Here is a 5,550-nt window from a genome sequence, read left to right as displayed (position 1 = left end):
ACATAATAATTTGATGGATAGACAATTTTTCACAATCTCACAATAATTAAACTCTGTCCAACATCCAATACAACTCATATCCTTCCTTAAATGGGCCCCTGTTTAGCATAATCGGCTACGATTACATTTGTTGTGGGAATCATAACAAGGTGTTTATGAGAGCATACTTTGAAAACATCTGTGAGGGAAAATTTGACATTGACACGATTGTGTTAATGGAAAGTCATGTCTATAATACAAGTCGTGGTCTGTATATAAGTTTTTAACGTCAGCCTCTATATTTAAAGTAGGCCTGTTGCTATTTCTTATATCCTATATCTGTATGGTTAAAAATACGTTCTTCATTTTTGTTTAATTTTACAGTAATTCACGGTCAGCACTCAATTAGACAAAACCACAAAACGTAACTGCACAAATGTAATAAATAGGCACCCATCTTATTTTTCTAAAACGATATTTCCGCGGAGCGTGAGTGTTTTGGTAAAAGGTGGGTCCCCTTTTCTTAAGTATGGCTGCAGGAAAGTAGTTTTACTGGAAAGACTGAAATATTCCGGAAGTTTCTGTGGTACTGACAATTGTCAGAGATCATTGTTCAGCCGTCTGGTCTTTGTGTGTTATATTGCTTCCAGGAGGCAACATCCCCAATCAAGTCTTAGCTGTGGTTGCAGTAAAGTTTATTGGCGGTGTAAACTCCGCAGTGTCATATATCCGGACCGACTGATCTTTTTTCTCTTGCACATGTACAATGAACTATCTCGCGGGCATTTGGCGCAAGGCAACCTGTACGGACAGCTCACTGCAGACGTCAGAGTATGTATATATAAATTTGTTTTAAGTTTTTAAAAACTAGCCTATGTTGTGGTGTTTCACGCGTCAGACGAGCTTTCACTTTACAGGTGTTCGAAGGATTCAACTCCTTAACAAGTTCAAGCCTGAAAATCAGGTACTGATTTTTGTCATTTAAAATTCGGAGTTAAAACTGTATACAAATTAAGCTTATAAGTAAGTGGATATTGACGCCGCTGCTAATAGTAATAATACTAATACTACTAATAATAATAACAATAACAATAATAATAATAATAATAATAATACAATAATGCAATGAAGGCTATATGTGACACGAACATAATCAGTTTATAGCCGTATCCCCCTCTCACCTTGCTGCTAACGTTGCTCCTTGTGTTACAACATTGATACTTACGGAAATACGGTACAATTTGAATTTGTATACATTTCACAGACCGTGGAATGCCCACATGTTTGTCGATTGCTGCTACAGAACCAGACATCTAGTCGTGAATAGCTTACATGCTATTTTCACTTTAATTTACTGGGGACTATAAATAAAAATTAGTTCGTATTTATGACCCAATAGACGATAGATAGGCTTCACAGAGTGTTTAATTCTGGTTGTTGGCTGTTTTTTGTTGTATAAGCCTAGAGCTCCGTTTTTACAAGAAGAGCTGAATATGTACTTGACTTCCAGCAATAATTGAAGTAGGACGTTATTGAAGATCGGGAGCGACATGATCAATGTGTATATTGATATTTCATAGGTAGTACATTTTGCTGAAGCAATAAAATAAAATAAAAAAGAATCATCATTAGGCGTTGATCTTAGAGTAATACGTCCACCTTCTTCAAGAACAACGACCCACTTCAGTATAAACGTATACTGTGACATATGACGAAATAAACCAAATGAATTGATAAACATTGCAACTGAGAATGCTTTAGAAAGCTTACTGCATCCGCAAAAATGGAAATTTGTACCAATACAATCTCAGACCTGTATAGAAATCTTGACCGAGATCATCTGGCGCAGAATAAACACACATGCGCCATGGGGTAAATTATTGCAATACACGAACACATTACCAGCATAGTTTTAAATATCGTGAAATATAATCTTATTTTCAGCATGCCACGGGTATATTTTTACTTTTCTTACATCATATTTTATTAAGGCTTTCAATGGCAACATAATGAATTGTCCAAATATTTGCATGTTGGACAGAATACCACATGCTCGGAATTCTGGCATTAGTACAAATATACTGATGTCCATTATCACAGACCTTTTATGTTCATAGAAAAACAAGACGCCTTTTCAAAAGATTACAGATATTTGGTTAAATGGCATAGCAAGTGTTTTCTTTACATTTCGGCAAAAGGTTTTTTGAAAATATTACAAATGTTTGATTAAATTGCATTGCAAGTGTTTTCTTCATATTTCGATAATTAAGGCTCGGAGTTTTCTAACTACGGAGAATATTTCAAACTACGGAGAATATTGAATATTTAAGGAACGTTAACATTGCTATCTTTGGGGCCTTATGTAAAATGTTATGCGGATTTTGATTTTTCTCAGACTATGTCTGCCAGTGTTGACAATTAAACTGGTAAATCTGCCTCTTGTTTGTGTGAGAACAGAACGAAATTGCAATACAAATGTGATTAAATGGCAATTGAACAGCATTATCTATACATGCGCATGCAATATTCTGTGTGTGTGTATGTGTGTGTGTGTGTGTGTGTTTGCAGCTATTGATAAATACCCAGCGTGTTCATATAATCTGGTATCTGTTCAAGGGAAGAAGATATTTTGTTGAATGTTTAATATATAAGCATACACACACGCACACACGAACACAATAGTGTGCGTGTGTAGATGCTGATGTTGTTCGACCGTCATTTTATCACACTATTATAGCAATTTCATTATATGCTTAAACAGTGTACTTTTTGAAGCGGCCTTTCAAGTATAGGTCAAAAACATGAAGTTAGACGATGATAGCCCTCTTTTGGGACGATCATGCACGTGCGTGCCTCACATGTCTTTTTTTAAGCAATGGCCATCCCATTCAAAGGAGAATATAATTTTATATTATATACATAAAACTTTTAAAATTAATACATTTACTTGCCGCCAGTTTTGCGCTGCGCTTGCGGAATCGCTTTTTCGCGAATATTCAGTTATCATCCTGTATTTGGGGAATAAAAAGAGTGCAAATAGCTTACTAGTAAAGTTACTAAGAACTTGGCAACAGCTATTTGTGGTGAGGTATCGCTACTACAACCACGGTTAGACTTATTCTTCCACCAATGCTTCAACTGTACTGTTGCTGCAACATGATGATGATGATGATGATGAGGATCATTTTAATACAATTATTATTTTCCATCATGCTGCTGCTATTTCTGAGATTACTACAGCAATAATGTCAGTAATAGCACCAACATTAGCATCTTCAGCGCAACAATGAAATTATCAAAAAACTGAAAATGACTAACACTCTCTGTTGCAGTGGTAGTAGTTTAATTTGGGATATTACTGAGGCCACAGCAGGAATAAATATTGTCACTACTATTATCAACACTACTAATGATAGCAGTAGCAGCAGCATTGAAATACTAGTTGTGGCATCAGTTATATTACAACTAATAACTGTATGACTATTACCACAACGAATACCACTAAGTGCAATTTAGTACTTTTTAGTACTTTGAATTATAATACTTTTATTATCAATACTACCAGTGCAGCCACAAAACCACATTTAATACTACTACTATTATGTCTAACTATTATGTCTAACTAACTATTGCTACTACTATTGCCATTATGACCAGATAGCTCTACTATTGGCACTAGGAAGAGAACAGAAGAGCAGCGGTCAGAGAAGACTGTGGAGTCTATCATATGTGATAATGTTTTGACAATAAGCTTACTACTCTTAACAAATTCTTACTGTGGGCAGTCACTGATAATTAGATTCGATTTTTCCTATGCTTCCTGTCAAATAAGCATTGCCAAGGTACCAGAAAAATAATCTTGATGAAAATGGGAAAGATTTTTTTTTTTCTTTTTTTTTTTACAAATATATATGTTTTGGCAATGAAGCACTGTCTTAAATTTAATTGAGATACACTAAAAAACTTAATTGATATAGGCCTATATATATATATATATATACACACACACATAGAGAGAGAGAGAGAGAGAGAGAGAGAGAGAGCAGATGGGGGCGCCACACATTCCTGGTTGTTTGGGGGAGAAATTTACAGCTAAGTAATAAAAGTTTACGACTGATTCGGCTCTGGGATTGGTTGCAAGGAGTCACATGATTCCCTCTCCATGAACATGAACTTTATACTGTTGTCTTTCCCCTGGATCTCACGTTCTATCGGCCACAGACCAAGCAGCGGTGTAGGAAACGAGCCCAGCTTCTACTTCGGCGCCCGGTTTTAAGTTGATTTTTTATAGGCTACATATTCGTTGGTTCAGCGTTGATTTTACACACTCTCAGTGCTGCCACCCTACCACCTCGTTCCAGTAATCGCTTTATGACATTCGTCTCCTCCCCCTCCCCCTCTCTCCCTCTCTGTCTCGCAGCCCCTAGAGGCGAAACAACTGAGCCTATTTTTTGTCAATGCTGGACTGTCAGAACAGCGGGTTGTAAATACCTTCGTTTTCTTTTTAAAAATGCTCGTCTTTAACTCTTCGATCTGCTGCAAGATAAGGGATGTTTTCTGCGTTCGGCTGATCACCCTACCTGCACCCCCGCCCTCGCTGCTGCTGGACCAGAAGGCGTCACGCGAGCAGCAGACACAACGCGGGTAAGTAGGCGATTTCTGCGTTCCTTATTGGCTTGGATGTTTATCTAATGGTCCATAGCCGTGAGGGGCAGGCTGAAGATGGCACTTTTTTCTAGACCCCCATCCCCTTCGGGGGACCGATTTAAATATGCGAAACTTCCGCTGCGAAGTAAAAAAAAAAAAAAAAAAAAAAAGACTGACAACATGAATACCGTGCGCAATGGACAGACCTTGTGTGCTAGACGTATTTGATAACTGCATTAACGCGGATGTGGTCGCTCTGTTAGGTCTCAGTCTGTTGCTTGTGCATATTCAGGCGTGTGTCTTTGTGGGTTCACTAATATGTTTGTTCTACTGCATTTAACGGCGTGAAGCAGTGCTTTCTAGACATGTAGTTATTGCATATTATCCCGCGTAATGCTTATGGGCCTCAGACAAACGAACTGTACCTACAAAGAGAACTGGGGTCTTGCGTTCAGTCTGTCTGCAAGTACTTGCAGATGAATGTGAATGATAGCACTGCAATTTGTCCCTAGATCGCTGGACTTCTTGCGGTTGATGGTCAACATTGTACACTTTCAGAAATAGATATGCAGTAAAATGCCCAATGTTAACTTTTGTTATCTGTGAGAGCTGAATTAACACTGTTAAGAGTTAAATTAACACTGGACATTTTACTGGGTGCAGTGGAGGTACGTTTTTATTCTTTAAGGAACAAATTTCCCAAATGTAAATGTTCTATTTGGGTACTAATAAGCTCCTTATATAAGCACAAAAGGTACAAATTAATCACACAACGCTGGCTAGGGGTGCAATTTTATTTACCAAGGGTACCATGCCAGTGACAAGCGTTTGTGCCTTTTTAGGCACTTTATCCGTAGCTTTTTCTGAGAGTGTGTTTACTGGTTGCTTAATTGACTTATTGTTCCCATTCCATCATCCGTATCT

At 37.6% G+C, this 5,550-nt stretch overlaps 1 protein-coding gene across 1 annotated transcript in view; it reads left to right on the top strand.

Moving 5' to 3' along the window:
* The first annotated feature begins 764 nt into the window (after positions 1 to 764).
* The window catches only part of LOC118208381 (homeobox protein Hox-B3-like), a 79,297-nt gene continuing 74,511 nt past the window's right edge, over positions 765 to 5,550 (top strand). Inside the window, exons 1-2 of the mRNA XM_035382999.1 lie at positions 765 to 810; positions 4,523 to 4,623. The gene's annotated coding sequence lies outside the window, so the exon portion shown is untranslated. The remainder of the gene's footprint in view (positions 811 to 4,522; positions 4,624 to 5,550) is intronic.

This window comes from Anguilla anguilla, chromosome 11 (assembly GCF_013347855.1).
Source record: "Anguilla anguilla isolate fAngAng1 chromosome 11, fAngAng1.pri, whole genome shotgun sequence".
Taxonomy (NCBI): Eukaryota; Metazoa; Chordata; class Actinopteri; order Anguilliformes; family Anguillidae; genus Anguilla; species Anguilla anguilla.
The sequence above is the reverse complement of the archived record's forward strand: the minus strand, read 5'-3'. Positions and strand labels throughout refer to the sequence as shown.